Here is a 12,766-nt window from a genome sequence, read left to right on the forward strand (position 1 = left end):
TATGAACACTGACAAGTCTAGTGCAAGAAATCTACTTGGACTTATCACTTGAGAATTTGGTCATTTCCAGGGTAATATTTGAACCAGGGTTTCAGAGGGATGGCTTGAGGCCAGAAAGGATATCCAGAGGTAAATAATCCTAATGATAAGCATGCATTATATTAGATATTTGCAACATAATCATGATATATGAAGATGCAAAGTGCTTAAGAATGTAGCCAGAATGTGATCCAAGCCCTTATGAATAGATCTTAATCATTTATTGGGTCATATATGATAAAAGTTTGTTTTTAATGAGTGTCTAAAGTTGTCCATCAGCAGATGAGAGCTTTGCATAATAACAGGATATATCTAGAAACACTTGCTGGCCATCTGAAAGTATCTTCATATACAAAACAAAAAGGCCTGTTTGTGGCTGACCTACTTCCTTTAAAGCTAGAATTTATTCAGAGTTTGTCATATTTGTGAGAGACAGTATGTATCAAGTCAGATATTTTTTCCGTGTCTAAGTTTTCTTTAAGCAACCTGTTAGGCCTTAAGAAATTTGATCAAACTCCATTTTGTATTGTCCCATGTGAAATACTGCTAAATTAATCTCCCTCTTAAAAAATATAATATACCACTATTCCGTATATTTAGGGAGTATATGCTGATGGCACATAGTGTCTAAATTGAGCTATTTTATATAGTCATCAAAAATACTAAGATTATTTTAGACTGAGTAGTGTTTTCACTGTTGCACAGCAATGGACACTCATTGTTTTTGAAATGTTTTATTAAGGCAGCCTTCAGTCTTTGACATTGTAATAGAAACATACAGTGAGGATGTGTAAATCCAAACTCTTGGATAATAAAACTGTATATTAATGTATTTAGTCAAGTTCTGTCCTATTACAACTATGCTGCTATTAGTGTTGGAATAAATTGAAAAAGGTCAAGAAACAATAAATTTTTAAACCTGCAGCATGCTGTTAGCAGTAAAAACATTATCCGTGTGTTCATAATATATTGGATTTAGAGGAAAAGTATATGACACAGTGTATTTGAAAAATCTAGGTATATAAACCTTAATACAATCTAAAAAAAAAATACCATTTCAGCATATTGCCTCATTTTCATTAAAATGATGAAAATGTAAATTCAGAAAACCACTTAGTCCTTAGGCTAAAAATAGGTAGATCATCAAAACCTAATATCGTTTTAGTCCAAATTGGTATTTGTTCAGTAAATGTTCTACATCATAATGTGAGAAGTACAAAGGGAAACTCAAATTTGGGGAAGAAATTGAGGGGATTTTTAAAAATAAGCAAATTTAGCTAATTCCACTGTTTGACTCTTCCCAAATTGAAGCCAGACTTGTCTTGAAACAAATCAGTAGATACCTCAGAAATTAGCTAATTTCATATTTTAGCCTCAGGTTTCTCAGTCATATAATACTTTTGTTTGCTTTTTGAATTCTTGTTTTTCCTGACCATTTCTCAATTTCTAAATTTCATCTCATTCAGCTTCACTTTTCCCCATGTGAAGCACGGTCACGTTACTCTCATTCTAAAGGTGTTGGGCAAATCTTCCCTATTTTTTGGTTGTTTTAATGAAAATATTTTCTTATAAAAAAGAGCAAAGGCAGATCGCACTTCTGCATTATTTACATTTTTGGGTAAAATTTTTTCTTAGCACGTTGGCCCACAGTCGGTGTCTTGTTTCTCTGAGCAGCAGGTAAATAATGACAACTTGTCTAAGTTCTGTGGCTACTCAGAACCTCTTGAGAATATATGTTCTGGTCAACTGCAAGAGGCTCACTTCAGGACCTGAAATGTTCTAAGAAATGTTGATCTGGCTTCTTCCTACACTTGCTAGAAATTTCCACAGCAATTTGCAGATCCAAGCTAGGTACTTGTTAGGTGAGTAATTACAAATTTCTAAAGAGCTGCATAGCATCATCACACTTTGCCAAATAATCTCCAGACTTTGGGAAAATAAAATGAAGCTCCTTAGAAACACTGGATTCTTGAAACACTGGATTCTCTCCTCGCTTCTTTAGCGTCCTACTTATCCTCTATTGTCTATTTTTCTTATGTAATAGAACATACGCTGCAGTAGGAAGCTGAAGATGTGGGTTCCCGTCATAGTTCTATCCTGGTTTGTCCATCGACTAGCTGAGTGGAACAGGGTCTTTGTTTCCTAAAAGTAAATGCCAACTTTTGAGAGTTTTGTTGTGAGGAAAATAACAAGCACTAGTCTCTAAAGTATAATTTCCTCATTGCATATTTAAAAAAAACCAAACCCGATGATCAGAAAGATTCTACTTTGTGATTCTAAGTCTGGTTGTGGGGGTGGGAGGGTGGTGGTTAGCGTTGAGTTTCAGGTTCTGTAAGAATGGGACTAACGAAACGCATTACTAGGTGGTAATCATCTTCATCTATTCAATAACACCGGTTGGTGTACACACTAAATTGAGGCACTGGAGACGCACTTACAACTGAAGTAACTCACCACTTCCTAGAGGCAAGTGGGCACGTGGGGAGAGAGAGGCAGCGGCGCCTTCCAGGCGCTCCCCCGGTACAGAGGCGGCGGGGCCAGGGCTGTCGGGACGCACAGGCCCACGTGCCAGCCTCTGGCTCACCTGCCCAAGGGCAGAGAGGGAAGCTCGGCCCCTCGCGGAACCCAGGCCTGTGAGCAGTTCCCGCGCCCGGGCAGTGGGCGGCGGGGCTCAGCCGAGGTATAAGTTCCTTGGCGTCACCATTGTCGGTGTGAAAAATGGACGTGGAAGACGACATATAATAGGCTTCCCGAGCTGCCACCCGGGCTGGCGGGGACGTGGCGCCGCGCGGGGGGAAGCCTCTCGGACAGTGGTCCCTGGGTCAACGCCTTCCTCGGGGCCATTGGGCCAGGCCAGTGCGGCCCGGGACTCCCCGGAGGGCCTGGGGAGGAACCGCCCGGGCCGGCCCTTCGCTTTCCCAGGCAGCGGCTGGAACCCGAGTGGGCCTGCGCGGGATCTGGGACGTGGAGGGTCTGCGGCGGAGCCAGGAGGCCTGAGAGGTCCCGAGGGGGGTGGGTTGGGAAGGGCCGCGAGGGGGCGCTGAGACGGCGAGTGGCCGGGCCTGGGAGTGGCAGGTGTCAGGAGAGCAGTCAGGACCCTTGCTCAGAGTCCAGGCCGGGTAGGACCAGAGGCTTCCCCGGGTGACATGGTGATAATCCAGATTCAGGAGACGTGTCTGAGAAAGGATCGTTCAGACGTTTTGACCGATTTTACATGAGGAAGAAAGGATAGAGGTCAGGAAACAGTCTAAAATTTCTTTTCATTGTTGTTAAAAAGTGCATTTAGTATAAAACAGGCAATTATCTGTGCATTTAATATGCAGGCTAAGGTTGTTTCAGGCTTGCTTTCTTTGTGGCATGTAATTTCATTTTAACAAATATGTGTTGCGTGTCAGCTGTGGTGTCAGTTGCTATGCTAGATAACAGAGGAACAAATTATTAATAACATCCTCACTTTCCATGAGTTCAAATTCTAGTACAGGAAAAAGTCATCTAAATAAATAATTCTATGAAATGTCATAAGGCTAAAGAACACAGGTATATGTAAGGAATTCTGTCAAATGTCTTATTAACTATTAGCATGGAACAATTAAGGGACTGGCTGTGGTTTCCAGATAGAATGGCCCTTAGAACATCAGGTATAATGGGTCATTTGCTTAACAGAAGGCAGAATTGCATGTCTAATATTTTAAGTTATCAATAAGGGCATATAATGAAAAGAGGCAAAAAGAAAAAAAAGAAGACAGCCTACCTCCAAAATCCAGCTAAAATCTCTTTGCTTAGAAAGGACTCCTGGATTTTTTAGTTTTATCTTTCATCCAAATGAGAGGTGTGTAATGTAGTTGCTAAGAGGCTGGACTCAGGAGCTAAACTGCCAGAGTTTACATCCCGGCTGCTCACTTACTAATGGGCTGACCTTGTATAAGTTGCTTAATACCTTGTTTCTCATTTTGCTTATCTGTGAAATGGGGACAATAATTATGGTATCCAACAGATTGTTACAAAGATTTATGTATTTCTAAAGTTAAGAGAGGAAGTCTCATTTTCATTCCCTATGATAGAGACTTCAGAATGACTATACCCAGAGGTCAGGTTTTAATTTTATTAAATAAATACCTCATTGATTTAGTACAGATTTTTCAAAGTTATTTTTTATCTGGTTTTACAACAGATTCTGATTACATATAATATTTAAAGATGATTCTCTTATATCTTCAGCTTAATGACTTGTAACATTGAAAATTGCATTTTTTGTTCTGTGCAGAATGATGGTTCTTTCTATGTTACTGATATGATGATCTTTCTGTCCTTCTGCCAATAATTGGAAACAAACTTACATCATCAGCTGTGTTTTTATTGAGTTTTTAGTGTTTGTGTAAACAGACAACTCTTACTGTTCAATGATTATATTTTTTAAACATCTTTTCATGTAAAACATACTTTTGTTATTGGCTTTCATTATGAGGAAATACATAAAAAGATGAATTTAAAAGGCTCTGTTTCTGCCCTCCATGGCTGGTACTGTTTATCAGTTGCTCAGCAGTATTGTCACTGCTGGTGACATTGTTGGGGCTATTTAGCTGAACTATTGCTCAATTAGACTCTTTCCATTATTTATATGTAATCATTAATTAATTGATGTTATATTCTCTTCAACGGAATAGTCACCTTGAAGTATAATGTCTTCAAGTGGGTCCTGGGGGCATAGGCAGAACTGGAGTAATAATCAATCAAACCTTCTCCTGATAATCCTCCCCACACAGTGCACTGTACCTAATGCAAACGCAAGCTATATGAGTTCATTTTCATGCTGTTGACATATATTAGCTGCAGAAGACTATGATGTTTCAGAAGTTAAACTCTCATGTCTTCTAGATAGGAGGTCCTTCTCTAAGGTTTTAAATGCTGTAACAGTTGTTTTCTGGGGTTGTTTCTCTAAACTTATGGGTAAATCTCCCAAGTGAAAGGAAGACCCTAAAACGTTCCCACATCTTGCCTTCTTCTAAAGGTGAGCATAACCCAGTGAGCACACAAGGGGCTTGGCTTATGGAACACCATTTTCAAGACTTTGCCAAACGTTTTGCTTCCCTCTTTGACATCTTCATTCATGCTATTAGACATTTATGTTACCAGTCTCATATTTAAAATACAGCAGCATACAAAACATTTTTTCCCTGTGATTGAGTGTGGTATTTGGCTAAGTTAACACTTTCCCAAAGGTTACTAGGCTGTTTTGACTAATGTAAAGAACTGGTTAGAAATACAACTGCGGTGCCTCTCTCTGAAAAGACTCTCAATTTGGAAGAGAGAAAATGGTCATCGTGAATATTTTCTATACTGACCATAAATGCTATATATTGTTTGATTTATAAGTGTCTTAAAAAGAGGAAAGAGGAAAAACATGTCCTTTTGTTTCAAGGTACTACACTAAATTTAGCAGTACTTTTACTTACACAATGTTTAGTGTGTAATGACTTCCTCTGAGAAGTCGTTTATTTGGCATTTATATCCATTGCAATTAGGAAAAATTTTTAATTTTCTTTTTGGCATGTTCTTTGGCATTTCTAATGGTATGCTGGTAAATATTTAACAACCAGCCCTCCCAAAAATAAAAAATGAAACAAGCACAAAAAGAAAGACAAACCTTACTTACAATGTTTGAGAATTTCTGTAGTGTAAAAACTCCCACCATGACAGATTTCAACTGTCAAAATTATGTCACTGAACATAGATTTGGGAAGATGTGTACACAGTCACTCTCACAAACTGGTACCAGCTAGCTCCAGCGTGCCCCTGGTTCTCATCTTAAAATCGGTTATCATAAGAAAATTTTTTTTCTGTTACATGTTTGGACTTCTACCACCACTTATGTTTATCCAGTAACTTTAAAGAAAATGAATCATAGTTTGCTTCTGCAAATATATAAATGGGTGGAGCACTTAGGAGACTCTACCAATGTTTTCATCTGCTTTCAGTGAATCAGGTTTTCAAAGTTGGATTCTTACAGTCAATACCCTCTTGCTCTTCGTTTTGTTTGGTACTTTGTTTATTACAAAATGAAATCTCCTGGGAGTGCATAAATGAAAACATTTCAGTGTTTATTCCAACCGGCTTTTAATTCACATCAATTTAGAAACTCGGAATTATTTAAAGTAGTTCTAGCTGTTCTAAGGTTAGCAATTAGCACTTTAATTTGTGCAAATGGCATTGAGAATACTGTATCAAAACAAACTGGTTCTCTTAATAGGAAAACCTTGAAAAAAGTTTAAAAAAAAATCAGTGGTAATCAATTTGAACAGTACTGCTTTTCCACCAAGAGAGAGCAATATAAGCACACGTAACAAAATATATCGAAGTGGCCATTTTACATTGTAAGCAGTAGCGTCATGTACTTGTGTTATTAGGAATCTATTACTTTATCTGCTTCTGAACTTGATTGATGAAGTGCAGTGATTAGTTAGGGTTATGGCAGTTGATGAAGCATTCTATAGATATCATATTTCTGTCCTTAGATATTTTCTATGCACAATATGTTACTTCATTATGATTTCACTCATGGTCCACATTTATGAGTGTCTAAAAATTGACATTGCTTTTTCTGTCAGAATGGCTTTCAACAAGATACCGTTTCTTTATCTCCGATAAAAAAGTTAGAAAAAATTGCAATAGTTTTAAAAGTGTAAATGGTGGATTTTAAATGTTGTTTTAAGATAGTTAAGGTACATAATATCCAATTTTAAGAGAACTGGTATGTCAGGAAATTTTCTTTAAGATTTTACTACTATTAAATGTAATGACAGTTATTTGAACATAAACAACTGGCACTTGACCATAAAATAGAAGCCTGAAAATTTCATCACTAAATTTTGAACTTTCAAAGACTAACCTTAATTAGAAATTTTGCTGTATTCCGTGGCTTGAAGTCTTAGTTTAATTATTTTAGGGACACTGTTTCCACTCACAGTTTTCATACTTCAGTAAAACAAAGTGTCCTTAGGTTGCAGTAACTAAATATTAAACTTATATTGCTTCCATATAACAGCAGGAGTACCTGCAAAACATATCAGTTAAAACTCGATAAGGTCAAGTCTTAAAAATAACTGTAACAAATGATTTATTATACTTATTAAACTCATGATTTACAGATCTTTAGATACTTGTCACCCTTAGCGGTGGGAAGCATTTACCAGGGTAGGGGAAAGAAAAAGGAAAAAAAAAGGTAATGGCTACAAAATGCAACAGTTCTGTGTTTTCAGGAAAGTTATTTTTATGTCATTTTAAATTAAGAAAAATTCGGACAATAAATGCATGTAAATGATTGTTAAAATATTTTAGAAGTCTTTATAGGAAGGAGCTTGTGGAGTTTAAAAATTCTGTATAAATATTTGTATGATTTGTATAGCTTGCTGTTCAGAATGGTGACAGGCATGTGTTAGGAATGTCAATGCCACAAGAAGGCATTTGCATCGTGAAGCCTTGTGGTGTGGTACTACTCTTTATCTTTTGGTACCTAGGTTTGAAAAAGTAGTAATTATTTCTAGATCTTTGGTTTAATTTTATATTTAACATTATCTCAGAATATAACAAGTTTTATGTATTCAGTTTGCCACCTTTTTTTCTATGAAAAGCATGTTCTTGGATCATTTGTGTGTGTGTGTGTATATATATGTATATATATATATGTGTGTGTGTATATATATATATGTAGATACCTTTCTGTCTCTATCTTATCTATCTATCTATCATCTATTTCTTCTATATAAGGAGGCAATGTAATTGCCTATAGAAAAATAGCAAAAATCCTATTTTTAAAACTGTAACTTAAGAATAATTCTACATGTTTAAAAATATTTCACTTCATGGTTCCTTTACACAGAGAGCACCCCCAGTGAATTCAAAATAGAAATTAAATGAATGAAATCTTAACTGTAAAGAACTATAAATCAATCAATCAACTCATTAAACAGATGCATACTGAGCACATACTATGTGCCAGGCACTTCTGTAAGTACTAGCTATCCAGTGGCAAATATATCTTTGCCAGTGGAAGAACATTTTATAGAAGTTCAAGGGTCCTGGAGTGACACAAATGGCATGTTTAAGGAACAGAAATTGGCCATTGTGACTGCTGTGTGAGGAGTCAGGGAGGGTGGTACAGAGAGGCTGGAAAGGAAGGAGCTATTTACAAGGGGTGTTTTAGGATGTGGTGTAGAGTCTGGTTGTTAAGTTCAGTGGGAAGTCACTGGAAGGTTTTCAGCAGTGGATAGATGTGATGGGCTATACCCTTTGAAGAAGATAATTCTTACTTCTATGTGGAAAGTAGATTGTAAGGTGGAAAATATGAATATAAGTTCAGTTTATTGGCTACTAAAGTTGTCTAAGTAAGAGATAATGGTATTAGGGTTAGAGTGGGAAAGAGGAGATGAAAAAAATGGAGAGGGTTTAGAATATATTTTGAAGGATACATACATATCAGCAGTTGAAACTTGCTGCTGTTGGGAGTCAATAAAAGGCAATACTGGAGGACATCCTTAAATGTTTTGACTTGAATATCTGAGTCTTTGATGATATTTATTTACATGGGGAGGTATAGGCTTAAGAGGAGATAAGAATACAGAATTCAGTTGGGGACACATTAAATTTGATATCTAAGTAAGCTGTAGGGAAGGTAGCTGTGTATAAAGATAGCTACCATAGTCTTCTCCATTTTCAAGTAAGAGAACTGAGGCAAAAGAGGTTAGGCACCTAACTTAAGTTGGATCTGGGATTGGTCAGTGGATCTGGGATTAGAATCCAGGAAGCCTGGATCCAGAGTTTATACTTTTAGCCACTCCTCTGCCATTTGGGTACTCAAGGTTAGAGACATGTAAGGCCATGATGTCATAATGAGATAATTTTGGGGAAAAAAAGTAGAGAGAAGAAAGATGCACAGCCATGACTAGGTATTTCTGCACGAGAGGTAGTGAAGGAGATGAGAAGGGAGCAGGGAGACTGAAAAAGAACAGCCACTGAGGTCAGAGGAAAACTGGGGGTTTGTGGAGTCACAGGAATCAAGGCAGAAATTGTTTCAAGGAGTTGAAAGCTACGTAGAAGTTGGGTAAGATAAGAGAGGTGGATTACTCAACATGAGGCTGTGTCACCTTCACAAGGGCAGTTTCAATGCGGGGAAGGAAGCCAGTTTAAATTAGATTGAACATATTATGGGAAGGACAGGTACCAAACAAGGAGTTAAGAAAGCATCACATGTTGTTATATGTGTATAACACAGACAGTAAATGACTCCTGTTCTGAGGCAGTGATGTAGAGAGCATGAATTCTGGAGTCAGAAAGACCTGTGCACTAGTTCTGCCTCGAATCCTAGTGCTGCCAGCGTCAGCCTTTTACATAACCTCTTTGAGCCTCTCTTTACTTATCCATAGCATGTATACCATATGCTACATGCAGACTCTCAGAAGAAGATCTGCTGTTTATCTCCTTGCTTTTCCTTTTGTGAAATACTATTCCTCTGATTTGAAATCTGTCAAGAATCCCCACCTGTCACTACTGCCCCATTAATAAGTGTCTCAGTCTTTTATGTTAAGGCGATATAATCCTGATTTCTAATGTTGCATTAAAACTTTCTTGTAATTATTCATGTTTTTCCCTCTTATGAAATTGTGCATTAATTAATCAAAACAAGGTTCCTGCCTTTCCATTTTGTGTCTCCAGACACCCATCAGATTGTCTAGCACAGAGTATATATTGTCTAAGTTTCAACTGAACTAAATTACTCATGGCCCACTGTGAGAGTTGAGCCTGAAGTCAGAACTATTGTGGGGATTAGCAGAGGGCAGGGGATGTTTGAGCTACACAGATGCTCTGGATAGCAGTGCAAGTGGTGCAGTTGACTTTCAGTTTAAGCTCCCAATGCAGAAACGCGACCAAAAGATCTTCAAAACTTTCTCCGATCACATAACATAGAGAGAAGGCAGCTGTCAGAACAAAGGATCATAGGTCCCCACAGAGAGAACTGAGACATGTTGTACAGGTTAGAGACAGGGAGCTGCAGCAATCTACAGCCGTGGATTCATAAATTTCATGAAGTAGATTGGAAGGAGGCAAAGGTTTCAGGAGAAATCAGTTGGTAATATTCATGACTCAGTACTTTGAGCTAAGTTTGACAAAGGTTAAGGCTTAATAATAGAAATCCCCAAAACAAGCATGAATAAAATAAATAATCTGACTCATTTTAGAATAGTAGTGCTTTAGAAAATAGAGTGTGATTAATATATTTGTAAAACTTGATTTTTATTTTATACTGGGGAGTTAATTATATGGGAGTATGAAATAAAGTAAAATGGTGATTGAGCCAGGTTTGCTGACATGTGATATTCTAGGTATCACAGAATTTTTCTTCTTGCTTATTCTGTCCATTTTCTGATTCTTTTAGGAGTATTTCCTATTGCTGTCTTTCTTATTGCTCTTAAACTGTATTTTCCTGGCCCACATACTATGAACATAAAAGAAATCAAGCCAAATCCTAATGAAAAGCATAATGAGACGTTTGATATCAACGAGTAAAAATGAGTGATGAATATAATCATCCTTCCATCATGTATGAGTTTATGTGTATGGATCTTATATCTCTTACCTGGGAATAGTTAGTTCAGGAGATTGAGAACTTGTTTTTCTGTCAAGTTCTACTGACATGTAAATGAAAAAAAAATACATAAGGGGCTACCTAAATAAATAATATGGAAAAATCTAAAGTGCAAAAATTAAGATTTATGATTGGGGAACACAAAAGTCTAACAACTCTAACAAAATATACTTCCACTTAACTCTTTAAAGAATAGAGAAGGAAGGAGTATGAGGAAGTTTGAAGTAAATGGAGGGAGAGAATCAGAAAAAGAAATAGACTCCCGGCATTCACATGGAGAACTAAAGAGAGGAAGAAAGAATGGGATTTGCCCCAAACACAGCAACACAGAGTATGAATACAAAGTTCAATATCCACGCCCCATTTATCTAGATAAATTGAATAGAAAAACAAGAATAAGCCACCATATAAACACACTAAATAAAAGAGATTACGCACTCCCTAAAGGCAAGGATTGTTTCTCATTTATCTTTGCATCTTCAACTCCTAGCACACCAAAGAAGATTTTTAGTAAATATTTGTTAAAATGTTGAAAAACAGAGAAAACAGTTTTTTATTGAGTAATATCTTGTAGCCGACAAAGGCACTTTGCAACTATGGGCATGAATAGAGTATATGAACCGTTTGTAGTCACTCTTCCAAGGACTGTAATCAATTAACTGATCATTGAAGGTTTTCTTCCCATGCTGTTGCCTCTTGATATGGAAAGCAATAGGAGAAAGGAGTTGCAACTTGGAATTGTTATGAAATGGTTGATACAAATACATTTTAGGACCTTCTGGAAAATTTCTGAATCTTTCAAATTACCAGATTTTATTTCTAGTGTTGTGCCATGCTTTTCTTTTAGGTAAATCTTGGGTTGTTGTTTTATGGTGTGTTTAGAACTTATCCTAAGAAAACTGGTATATAATGGTAGTCTTTGGGCCTATGGGCTGCTAAAAGTACTGGGTGAGAGCAATCTATGTAGTGCAGCACATGTAGAGAAGCGAGGGAGTTGAGCTAGAAGGTTGAGTGAAATGCCTGCCTGTGAATATTTAGGGAAATGCAAAATGCACTATGAACATTTTCTGTGACCTGATAAATTTTAGGTATTTAATTTTGAAAATTCGATGTTACCAAATTCAATATACAGAATCTTAAATACTTGTGTTGATTTGACTTTCATGTACCTCATAGCCGTGCCTCTTCTACATATTCTCCTTCTTCTTGGTTTTCTTTTGATAAGGCAAAGAATCTATTTTACATAATTTAGTTTCTGGAAGACAGCAAAGTATTATTGTTATACTGCTCTTAATATATGACACTAAGGAAGAAATTGGTTTGAAGCCCAGCTACCCTGGAAAGCCTATTTTCCCACATGTTCAGGTTGAGGAAAGGGCTGGGTGGGTGGTATGAAGAACTCGTATAACAGTAAGTGGGCTCAGTGGCTCACGCCTGTAATCCCAGCACTTTGGGAGGCGGAGGCGGGTGGATCACAAGGTCAAGAGATCGAGACCATCCTGGTCAACATGGTGAAACCCCGTCTCTACTAAAAATACAAAAAATTAGCTGGGCATGGTGGCGCGTGCCTGTAATCCCAGCTACTCAGGAGGCTGAGGCAGGAGAATTGCCTGAACCCAGGAGGCGGAGGTTGGGGTGAGCCGGGAACGCGGCCTTTGCATCCCACCCGGGGAAAAAAAAGGAAAACCTCTTTTTTCACAACGAAGAACAAAAAAACATCGAATGGAAACTTAACTTGCCTTATTCTGCGTTTTTCAAATTGCCAGATTTTGTTTCTGTTGTTGTCATGCTTTTCTTCTAGGTAAGTCTTGGGCTGTTGTTTTATGGTGTGTTTAGACCTTATCCTGAGAAAACCAGCATATAATGGTACTGTTTGGGCATGGGGGCTGCTAAAGGTGAGAACAATGTATGTAGTACAACACATGTATAGAAGCTAGGGACTGGTGACCTCTCTTTCCACAGTAATACCACCATGCTAAGATTCCAGGGCACTGTGCTGGGAACTTTCAAGTGTTCTGAGCCACTCAAGCGTCGGGGGAGAGGATGGACTGCCCGCAAATGGTGATTCAATTGTAGCTTATACCAAGT

Source organism: Sapajus apella, unplaced genomic scaffold (genome assembly GCF_009761245.1).
Source record: "Sapajus apella isolate SASKATOON/1434 unplaced genomic scaffold, GSC_monkey_1.0 scaffold36, whole genome shotgun sequence".
Classification (NCBI taxonomy): domain Eukaryota; kingdom Metazoa; phylum Chordata; class Mammalia; order Primates; family Cebidae; genus Sapajus; species Sapajus apella.